The sequence below is a fragment of the Lemur catta genome, unplaced genomic scaffold, assembly GCF_020740605.2.
Source record: "Lemur catta isolate mLemCat1 unplaced genomic scaffold, mLemCat1.pri scaffold_43_ctg1, whole genome shotgun sequence".
Taxonomy (NCBI): Eukaryota; Metazoa; Chordata; class Mammalia; order Primates; family Lemuridae; genus Lemur; species Lemur catta.
The window spans coordinates 809,989-822,069 of record NW_025423850.1 but is presented as its reverse complement, the minus strand read 5'-3'; the positions used below and the strand labels follow the sequence as shown (position 1 = coordinate 822,069).

General features: G+C 43.1%; 1 long non-coding RNA gene across 7 annotated transcripts in view; it reads right to left on the bottom strand.

Annotated features, from left to right (window-relative positions):
- Positions 1-935: 935 nt before the first annotated feature.
- Positions 936-12,081, bottom strand: part of LOC123629788 — a 32,948-nt gene continuing 21,802 nt past the window's right edge. For 5 of the 7 annotated variants that reach the window (XR_006732251.1, XR_006732250.1, XR_006732252.1 and 2 more), the window contains 2 exons: positions 9,652-9,695; positions 936-1,050 (listed from right to left, as the gene is read on the bottom strand). This is a non-coding gene — a long non-coding RNA (uncharacterized LOC123629788). Of the gene's footprint in view, positions 1,089-9,651; positions 9,696-12,081 lie in introns of all 7 variants that reach the window. The other 2 variants (XR_006732247.1, XR_006732248.1) reach the window with 2 other exon arrangements.

The window sequence follows — 12,081 nt, the reverse complement described above, 5'->3', positions numbered from 1 at the left end:
GCTTTTAACATTCTTAGCTTCTGTATTTCTAAACAGATCTTTGAAAACTGTCATGATTCTGGCTTATGTGTTTCTCTCATGTTTATTTTCTTAGCAAGAAACTAGTCAGTTTCCAAGAATGTAATACGGTAGTCCTAGAATCCCATCAAACACAGATATTAGGATATTGTAGTTCTTGATTGGTTCTAAAACTTAAAGTTATTTAAAATGTCTGAATTTTGGCCAGGCACAGTGGCTCACACCTGTAATCCTAGCACTCTGGGAGGCCGAGGTGGGAGGACTGCTTGAGCTCAGGAGTTCAAAACCAGCCTGAGCAAGAGTGAGACCCCGTCTCTACTAAAAATAGAAAGAAATTAAGCTGAACAACTAAAAATAGAAACAAAAAACTAGCCAGGTGTGGTGGCGCATGCCTGTAGTCCCAGCTACTCAGGAGGCTGAGGCAGAAAGATTGCTTTAGCCCAGGAGTTTGAGGTTGTAGTGAGCTATGATTACGCCACTGCACTCCAGCCTGGGCAACAGAGAGAGACACGTGTGTGTGTGTGTGTGTGTGTGTGTGTGTGTGTGTGTGTGTGTGTGTGTGTGTGTGTGTGTGTGTGTGTGTGTGTGTGTGTGTGTGTCCATTGCCCCCCCCCGCATATATATAAATAAATAAATTTCACTTTAACCCAAGATCTCTAATATTCAAAGATCTAATACTAAAAAGTCATATGAATGTTAATAGATTTGCTTTTATCATCATAGTAACTTTTGTAGGCAGAATGCAATATACTGAAAATACACTAAATAAGTCTAAATTTATAGTAAAAACAATCTCAAATTCTACATTTCCTAAATATAACCTTGAAACTCCAATAGATGTTTTAAACTCAAAGAAATGTTGTTACCCCCCAAATTTGTCATTTGAAAAACAGTAAGAGATAAAAGGTCACTTGCCATTTTCTTGAGCAAATCTGGAGGCTTCTATGAACGTAACTTCGCGATCTGCATCCAGGTCCTTCTTGTTTCCACAGAGGATGATCACAATGTTCTGACTCGCTAGCGTTCTGGCATCTGTTAACCAATTAGTAAGCGCATTGTAGGTTTCTCGGCTGCGTAATATAAGATTGTGAAAATAATACATGCATTTTATAAAGCTAGCAACTCTTTCTAGTCATTCTCACTACTCACACTGCTTTTCAACGTTTTGAGGTAATGGCAACAACACCTTTAAGGTAACTCACATAACCTGAATGCACCAAGTACATGACACACTCCCAGGGTCTCTTTCATTTTGTTTCCAGAAAAATGAGACAATAAGCCAGAGAGTTTGTTGTTTTTTGTTTGCTCAAGCAAAAGGAAACAGAATTTCCTTCCTTTTTTTTTATGAATATCTGTTGAGCTCTTAGTATGTGCCAGGCACAGTCCAGACATTGACTGGTGAGCAAGATGACAGCTGATGGCTGCCACCGAGTCAACCCTGCAACGTGCTGGCAGGGTTGTTTTGTAGGAATTTATCACACTGATGCTTTATAAGGACTCTGTGATGGACTGCTATTTCCCCCCCTTTTCCGTGAGAAACCTGAGGCCCAGAGAGATTAATTAAGTTGCCTAAAGTCACACAGCAGCCAGTGGTAAAGCCAGGACCTTGCTGACTCCAGGACCCACTCTCAAACCTGCTGTTTCCAGCTCTCATGTGTCTAAGGACAAATTTCTGACCATGACACTTTGATACCCTGATTGATGACTTCACACTTTGGCAAGCTGAGCCTCTCACCGGGCAAGCGCAGCGCGGGCTGGGCCGGGAGCTGCCTGCCTTCCCGCAGAGCACCCAGCTCCGAGGACACGGCCTGGAGCAGGGAAGCAGCTGGGTGATGTCTCCCCACTGAACTGGTTCCCACCTGGAAGGAACCCCTGATGATACCGTTTAGACGACACCTTTCTAGGTCTGTGCTGGCAAACACTGAGGTCAGGGTTATCTGACGGAATTTCTTCAGGGCAGGAATGTTCTCTAACCTGCCCTGTCCAACACAGCAGGCACCAGCCACACGTGGACCCTGAGCACTTGAAACGTGGCCAGTGCAACTGAGGAACTAAATTTTTTACTTTATTTAATTTCATTTAAATTGCCATAGGTAGCTAATAGCTACAATATAAATGTTTCACGTTAACTTAATTTAAACCTCCAATAACCTCACGAGGATGACATGATTATTATCACCTTCATCTATGGACCAGGGAACCAAGGTCCAGGCGGCTGAAGCACCTGTTACCAGCTGGTAACAGGACCAGGACTGGAACCCAGGCAATCTCCACCCAGAGTAACTCACTTCTAAGAACTCACCACACAGAAAGCTTCGTGAACCTTGAGGAAAGTGTCCAGGCATCATGTTAAGAAATGTAATGAAACATGAAGAATTGCTTTATCTACCTAAAACCTTGTAAACATGTTTCTCTACGTGGTAAAGTAGTGGTGGGGGCTCGTTCCAAGACCTCTCAGATCCAGATGGAAGTAAGGGGCTTCCTGGGTGATGGCCGCACCGCCTTCCCCGGCACCTGGGTGACAGCCACACCACCTGCCCCGGGCACCTGGGTGACGGCCGCACCGCCTGCCCCGGGCACCTGGGTGACGGCCGCACTGCCTGCCCCGGACACCTGGGTGACAGCCTCACTGCCTGCCCGGGCACCCACAGCACACGGCACACACGGCACACAGGGTGCCTTGCCAGGGCCGGGCTGCAGACGCGGTGCTGGGCGGCCTCCTCTACCCTGGGAGCTGGCATCACCTGGTGATGTCGCAGACAAGGAGCGCCCCGGCTGCGCCTCTGTAGTAATTTCTTGTCACGGACCTGGAAGAGTGACACTGGCTTTACTTCCAACCAGCTGAGACCCTCACTACTAAATACCATCTTCCCACAAAAACACCCATGTTTGCTTTGTGAACCACAACACAGGGCAGACATTGTTCTAATATAGAAACGTTTGAAAGACACTGAACACACGTGTGGGGAGCTGTGCTGTCTGAAACCAGGTCACAGGAACGACAGGAGGTGGGGAGGCCGGCCTGGGACAGGAGGACGCTCTCTCAGGGCCGAAGCAGCCACGAGTGGACCTCGCCCTGAGACTCCTGAGGAGGGCGAGGCGTCTGCAGGCAGAAGAGCCACCGCCAAGCCCAGGCGGGCTCCCCAGAGTCCCCTCCGCCTCTTCTAGGGAACAGGGATGTCCTCAGATGGGAACCGCCTCGTCTCCCGGCCAGGATCCACGGTCACCGCTGCCCATCACCAGACAGGAGACCGAGCCCCGGCCCCGTGCCCTGCGCACACTCGCGGGACTGTTCTCTCTCAGTAACACGCTTTCTCCCCGCATTACCCATCTCTCCCCCTTTGCTGTATCTTTTTCCTATCAGCAAAATAGAGGTGGCCCTGCCACCTACCATCCTAAAACACCAACCAAAAACATGCTGGCGGTCCTGTCGCCGACTCTCCCTCCGGCCGCCCGCAGTCCTCAGCCCTGCCTCCGCCGCCTTCTCTGCTGCGCCCGCCCTGGGTCCGTCTCTGACACTCTCCGCAGCAGCCTGCCGAGGTCCCCCAGCTCGGTGTGCCCAAAACTAGTGGGCACTCCTGTCCTCGTCCACCCCGCCTTTGCGGCTCGCCATCTCCGGGTCTCGCACCTGCCGGCCACCGCCACCCCAGCGCCGGACCCTCTCAATCTGCCCTGTGGGGACTGCAGCTCCACTGCGTGGGTCCTGGCCTCTCTTTCCTGGTGACATTCGACTCCAATTTTGTCTCCAGCTCAGACTGCTTCACTAAGACCCCACTGATGCCCCCACACGGCCATGAGACTGCCTGATAAACACGGCAGACTTCACATTTACAAGACAGAATTCCTTTTGGTCCCTCCCTCCAGGCCCATGCTGGCCTAGGAAGGGGCATCACTCCCCGCCCAGGCTCCACAGCAAATCACCCCCACGTTTATCCTCGACTCCTTTTTGTCCACCTCCACGTTCGATCTCCGGCCAAGTCCCATCCCTCACACCCCACACATCCTGCTCCAGGCACGCCTTCCCCTGTCACCTGCACCCTCCGCACCCAACCACCGCCAGGCCTCTGCCCCCACGCTGCGGTCGCCTGGCAGCTACCCCGCTGCCTCGCGGGCCTTAGTCCTTCTCCAGGGCAGCCCAAGTCCTCAAAGCCAGCCCTGTGCTCAGGCTGTCCCCCCGCCCACTGTGCCAGGCCACCGGAGACTTAACCTTCCTTGGTGAGTCACTTCACTTTTTCTGGTTAGCAAAGAACTTGCGTTCTGCTTAGCACAGTAACCGAAGTGTTTAGGAGAACACCAACTCCCTCTCCCTTTCACTCCACTGCCGAGCCCAGCCCTCACCCACGATCCTGACTCACCACCACCAAGCCCCACTGCTGCCCAGCTCGTTGTGTGGCCTGGAACATCCTGCTCCGTAGTCCTGGCTCCCTTGTTCGCTCCTCCTTTTCCAGATCAAACACTCCCTAACCTTGGCTACCTTCCCTCCCCACATTAAGCTCCAATAGTCTGTTTCTTTCCTGACATTTGGCCCAGCCCTGTCACTCTGGGACAGTGTCTGGCTCTGCTGCCCAGGCTAGAATGCAGTGGGTTCACTGCAACCTCAAATTCCTGGGTTCAAGTGATCCTTCTGCCTCAGCCTCCTAAGAAGCTGGGATTACAGGTGCATGCCATCACACCTGGCTAATATTTTTTTTATTTTTTGTAGGGGATGGGGGTGGGCTCTTGCTATGATGTTCAGGCTGTTCTTGAACTCCTGACCTCAAGCAATCCTCCTGCCTTGGCCTCCCAAAGTGCTGAGATTTCAGGCATAAGCCACTGAGCCCTGCCTGTTTCTTAAGAACTATATTCATCATCACTCAGAGGTGAACCCTATTCAACTTCTCATGATATTCAGATGGTTACAGGCAATTGAACTCAAAGAATAGTGCTGTTAGGATTATGTCAGCAGGATGAATGGATAAACAAAATGTGGTATATCCACACAACAGAGTATTATTCAGCCCTAAAAAGGAAAGAAATTCTGACACATGCTACAACATGGATGAACCCTGAAGACACTGTGCTAAGTGAAATAAGCCAGTCACAAAAGGACAAATACTTAAATGAGAGTCAAACTCACAGAGACACAAAGAAGAACTGTGGTTGACAGGAGCAGGAGGAGGGAGAGTGGAAAACTGCTGCCTAATGGGGATGAGCAGCAGTTTGGAAGATGAAAAAGCTCTAGAGGTGGATGGTGGTGACATCTGTACAACAATGTGACTGTACTTAATGCCAATGAACTGTACACATAAAATGTATATTTTATTTTACCTATATTTTGCCATAATAAAAATAAACAAACAAATAAATAATGCATGCCAGGCTTAATCATTTTCATTGAGTACTTTTACAACCCAAGAAATTGAAGGGAAAATGGTCAAGCTCGTCAGACTAACAAGAATATTGGAATTTCTTTTTTTTTTTTTTTTTGAGACAGAGTCTCGCTCTGTTGCCCAGCTAGAGTGAGTGCCGTGGTGTCAGCCTAGGTCACAGCAACCTCAAACTCCTGGGCTTAAGCGACCCTCCTGCCTCAGCCTCCTGAGTAGCTGGGACTACAGGCATGTGCCACCATGCCTGGCTAATTTTTTTCTATATATATATTTTTAGCTGTCCAGATAATTTCTTTCTATTTTTAGTATAGATGGGGTTTTAGCTCTTGCTCAGGCTGGTCTCGAACTCCTGACCTCAAGCGATCCTCCCGCCTCAGCCTCCCAGAGTGTTAGGATTACAGGCGTGAGGCACTGTGCCCAGCCCAAATATTGGAATTTCTGAGTTTTGTTCAAGACCCTCTTCTATTTAAGAAATAAAGCCCAATACATTGTATAAGTTGTAAAGAGAAGAAGAAAACCAGGTCAAGAAGCTGGCAACATGTAGGCAATAGCATGTCTTAAGAGAGAAAAAGAACAATGTATAACACAGTTTAAAGATTCAAATGTTTCTGTACATAGGTACACAGAAAAATGAATTTCACAAATCCGTGTAATCCTGGAACTTAAACTATTCATATAGCTAAGCATGGACTTTAAGAAATATTTGTTCCAGGCCAGGTGTGGTGGCTCATGCCTGTAATCCTAGCACTCTGGGAGGCTGAGGTGGGAGGATCACTTGAGCTCAAGAGTTGGAGACCAGCCTGAGCAAGAGTGAGACCCCATCTCTACTAAAAATAGAAAAAATAAGCCAAGTGTCCTGGTGTAAGCCTGTAGTCCCAGCTTCCTGGGAGGCTGAGGCAGGAGATTTCTTAAGCCCAGGAGTTTGAGGTTGCTGTGAGCTAGGCTGATGCTACAGCACTCTAGCCTGGGTGACAGAGCAAGACTCTCTCATAAAAAAAAATCATCATTTTCTGCTATGGTAATTTTGCTTAAATATACTCTATTATTATTACTATCCAGCTTGCATCATAGTCTCAACTAGCCAAAGGGTAATATATCTATTGAACTGTACCTTGCTGGACAAAAGATATATAATTACCATATTTACAAATATGTCATGGAGCTCAGGCGGTGATGCGGGCACTGGGCAGTGATGGTTGGCTGCTGCAAATACAGATGGAGCTTTGCTGGCTCTTCCTCCAGCCAATCACCTCCTGCTGTGTAGCCTGGTTAGTGACAGGCCACATTCCAGTACCAGTCCATGGCCCAGGGGATGGAGACTGCAGTTGTAGCTCAAATGTTACACATTATATGTTTGTATCAAAATATCACATGTATCCCATAAATATGTGCAACTGCTTATTATATATCCATAATAATTAAAAATAAAAACTAATAAGCAAACAAAAAGATAATTATTTAGAGTAAATATAATATCTTTTGGTTTGAAAACCTTTTGGGATCAAATATTAATACATAAAAATGCTAGATAAAGTATATCATACTTTAAAAATGCATAGCTGAGCTTTTAGGAAATCTTCAGACGCTTAGAACAGAGAAGAAACTGAAAAAAGCAATGAGGGCCTTGGGTGGGGGGCTGCTAGACTGAGATTGGCTTTAGTGTCTGTTTGGGATGGGACAAGAGCTGGTGTCCACGTGACAGAGAGAGTACGGAACTGAATCTGAGTTTTCTTCAGGGTTAGGCCAGAAGTGAAAGGGTGAGATGAAAAACAAAAGCACACTCACTAGCTCAGGCAGGCAAGGAATCTTCCCTGACTCTGCCTGCTCTCTCAGCAGAATGGGATAAACATTCCCCTTTGAAAATTAATTATGGGCTGGTACCACAAGTAGGCTTGGGATTCAAATTTAAATAACCATGTGGACAATGAACCCCCAAGTTAGGAAATTAGCAAAAATAAAGGTGGCTCTAGAAAGGAGTATCACTGAGATGCCCAGAAGAAGCAAACGCAGATCACTCTGGAAGGACATATCCTCACCCAACACACACAATCCCCACACGCACCGCTGCTTCAAAAATAAACGTAAGACCACAAAACACTCAAGGAAACAAGCCACCAGGAGTGAATCAGCCAGACTATACTTTAGTCCTTCAAGATTTCAATAAAAGAACAACTCGATAGGCTGGGTGTGCTGGTTCACACCTGTAATGCCAGCAATTTCAGAGGCTGAGGCAGGAGGGTCGCTTGAGGCCGGGAGTTTGAGACCAGCCTGGGCAACACAGCAAGACCTTGTTCTACAAAAAATAAAAAAAATTAGCTAGGCACAGTGGTGCACACTTGTAGACTCGCACCTGTAGACCCAGCTACTGGGGAGCCTGAGGCAGGAGGACTGCTCGAGACCAGAAGTTTGGGGATGCAGTGAGCTACGATAGTGGCACCACACTTCAGCTTGGGAGACAAAGACCTTGTCTCAAAACAAAGCAAAACACACAAAAAAGAACAACCTGATAAAGTATCTTCAATATGATCAATACCATAAAAAAGGAAGTGAATCCTAAAAAAAAAAGAATAGGATGTCTTGAAAGAATTAATAGATTTCTATTAATAGAATCTAGAATATCTACAAATAAAAATTACAGTAATTAAAATTACTCAATGGATATGTTAGAAAGCAAAGTGGGCAAGACTGAAGAGAGAAGTAGTGAATTAGAATAGAAACTGGAGGAAATTACCAGGCACCAGTATAGAGAGTTCAAGATAGAACATATGATAGAGAACTTAAGAGATGGGGAGGATTGAAGGAAAGGGTCTAAAAGGCATTTTGGAATTAAAAGAAGAAATAGGAGAATGGGGGTAGAGAGACAACATTAAAAGAATTAATGGGTGAAAATTTTATAGAAGGAAAATTAAAGGATTGTTAGAATAAAAAATAACATTGAATCATGTGAATAAATAAGAATCCATACATAAATACGTAATTGTGAAACTGCAGACCAAAGACAAAGGCTGTAAAAGCAATTAAAAAAAAAAAAGGAAAAATTCCCCACAAAGAAACTCGGTGTCTAGACTCCAAAGGTCAGAAGCAATGGGGTCCTATATGCACAGGCTGGGGGATGGGGGGCATGAAAACAACCTAATGTACCATTTGATGTACAAAAACTACCCTTAAAGCCAAGGTGGACTTCTGCTTCCAGGACGATGGATAAGTAGTTTTCCCTGTTTCACTCATTAAGTACAACTAAAAACCCTAGATACTATATATGTGTGTGTGTTTATATATTATAGAGAGTTGAAGACAGAACATGTGAAAGAGAGCGTAAGAGATGTGGCGGATTGCACATATACATAAAAAGATGACGCTGCATGGGAGAGAGAAAAAGGCAGACGGGCCAGGGACTTCACAGCCTGAGGGATGCTATGGTGGTGAGTTCCCTGGGTTTTCCTTTTGCCTCATATATCTCAGACTTGAAGGAGAACAAGCTGGTAACCGAGAAATGCCAATGGGTACAGATGAAAAAAGTCCCAACAAAAGCCTGCTCTCTCTAGAAGCTACAGGACCAGGAAAGGGGCAGCTGAACAAGAGAGAAAACTCTTACACAATAACCACTCTCCTCTACCCAAGCATCACAGCAAAAACTATGGCCCACACCAGTAAAGGCCAAATGGGGAGCCTAAACTTCCACCCTGGCAAGGCTAACAAGGCACACCAACACCCCCACAGAGGGGGTGTCAGAGAAGACCAAGTAGGGTGCTGGGGCTTTCTGCTGACTGGGTAGTGAGCTCTTCTGCCCCTGCTACTGTGTCAGGGGAGACCACGGGGAAGGGCACTAGAACATGTTCATCCCCACCCAGCAGTAACAAGAATCCCTCTCACCTGTCAGTGGAGGCCGAGTGAGGAATCTGGACTTCTACCCCCACCTGCTGGTGATGAGGTAGTACCCAAGAAAGGAAGCCAATTAAAAGAGCTAAAAAAGATCCAAGTCTTGTAATGTAATACAAAAATGTCCACGTTTCAGTTGAAAATCCCTTATTATACCAAGAACTAGGAAGATCTCAAAATGAAAGAAAAAAGATAATCAATAGATTCCAACATCAAGTTGACAGAAATGTTAGAATTACCTGACAAAGATTTTTCCTCACAGTTGATCAAGAGAAAATAATTATAGCTACTTATGTGTAGTGTAGTAGCAGCTGCAGCAGCAGCAAGAGTAGGAGTAATTGTAATATTTCAATTTTAAATTTTTTACAAAAAATTATGTGGTTCCAACCTGGTCTCCAAAGTCCTCTGGGAATTTCCACAAAACCACAGGATCTGTAAATAATTGACACACATCCTTAAACAGAGGCAAAAGAACACATTTAAAGCAACAGTCCTGGTTAAATACTCTTAAAATTGTCAAAGCTACTTTAATTATAATTTTTAAATTTCTCTTGAGACATTTACAGTTGATGAGGTTCACTTCTTTTCCTTGATTGAGTTAAATATGTTGAACTTTTAAGGGTTTTAATGACCTTTGGAATACAACAAATGAAATTAGTAACTTAGGCCATCAAAAACCATTACTGTATTTCTTTTAGCAACTCACTTTTTTATTTACATGTCATAAAGATTCTGAACTTTGAATTTTCAATTTTAACTATGCCTACAAAAATATTGGTTTTAATTTGAAAAGAAAATTTTAAATGTGGTAAACATGTAATCACATACATTATAGCCCTCAGGGACTAGTCTAAAATATACAGCTTAAATTTCCATTTAAAATCCCCAATAAAAATTTACAAAAATTGTAATAATGTTTGCTTCATATTGGCTTTAAGAGTCCTAGACTTTGCAGTAATAGGTGAGTTGGCAGGCAGGTATAAGGCAGCTTATTTAAAATACAGTTGGTATTTGCAGGACAGTTCAGAGAAATTTTTCTAATATAGCTAGTAATTTGGTAATTTATATAAATCAATATTGCTTTATAAATATTCACATCAGCTTTTTGTTTTCTTTATTTCTCACAATACTTCTCTTCTGTTTAGCATAAGAAAGTGAAGTTTTAGTTGTAATAATCACTAATAAATATGTTGGTCATACACTTATTTTTTGATTTTGTCAAAAACTTCTGAATACTTTAAATGTCTCTTAAAAGGATAGTGTTTAATAATAGATTATTACTTCTGACAAAAACCTTTGAAAGCCCAAGATAAAATATGAACAACAAGTACAACCTATATGACAGGGTTCGAACTCCACTCCAAGGAAAAGGCCCTGGTGGACCAAAGATCCACACTCCAGGTACTCAACCAATGGAAATCTACAGTTTATTTCTACTACTCCATATTGCTTTTTAAGAAATATTATTTAAGGATGTATAATTTCAAAAGTTTTAATTCCAAACTTTAATAAATGTCTAGCAACATTTTTAGCATGAGCTACTTCCTCCTGTGTTTTTATTTAACAGAATATTTTTCAAATATTTTAACTTAAAAAAAAGCATGCTTTCTAGAATTAAACTTTTTACTTATTAAGGAGTAAAAAGTTCCCATATAAGTTAACATAAATAAATCATTTAAAACATCTTATATGAAAATAATGTATTACAAACTTATAAAGGTAATATTAAATGATTATGTCCTCATGTAAAACAAAATGTTTCCATTTCTAAAATAAATTTGAAATGCATTATTCATCACCATAAAATACTCAAACATTAATGTCCTGTGGATAACTATATTCCCAGTTGGAAAAAATATACATATGTGGCAATTTTAGCAAAATGGTAGATGCTAAGATCTAAATCTCATAAGACAAAAGTATATGATGGAATCTCCATCAAATAGGAAACAAAAGTTACTACCTTGATAAATTACTACAATAACTAATAGCCACATAAACAAATCATAATGCAGAAATGTTACATAATGTTCTCATAAACAATGGAATTAAGAGGTTTCACTGTGAATATTTCAAACAACCCTTCTAAACAACTCAACTTTGTAGTTCTCATTTGAGAAAATGTTTGTGACAAGTTTCTTACACGTTGCTGTGCAGCCCTTACCGTCTGCCTGTACTGTTTGCAGCATTTACCTAAGTGTGTTTTCCTGTCTCGCTTTTCCTCATCTCTTACTCCACCAGTTTTTTCTGTACACTCTGCTTTTCCACAGAGGGAAAACAAGTAAATACATGAAAATAGCATCTACTGGTTTCATCACAAAGTGGAAAATATCCTTTTCTTCTCATTAAATGAATTTTATCCTTCAGCACTCAAAACTTTATTATAATCATGTGCATCCATATTTTGAGATGGATTAACTTGGTTCCTGCCTATGTGATTAGATTTAGAGCACATCTGATGCATCTTTGTGGCAACTTTTCAGAAGTACTGCAAAGGAAGAAACAAAAGAGCTCTGAAAAAAATAATCCGATTCTACAACTTTATGCACAAAGACCGAATTTTCTGTTCCCTGAGGATTACTTTCCAGATACTCAATCTGATCTGGCAATATTAGGTCAATTTTATGCTGATTTTATGAGTGAAAGGATGAGAACCGCTGGTGGGAATAATCGCTGCCAGTGATGACTGATACACACTGCGTTTCCTTCTTGCTAACGTCTACTAGTAATTCAAAAGAGACTCCATATCTTAATTTAAAAAAAAACTTTGCCGCCAACAATCTAGAAACCAAGTAACGATAAAAATATATAACTTCAT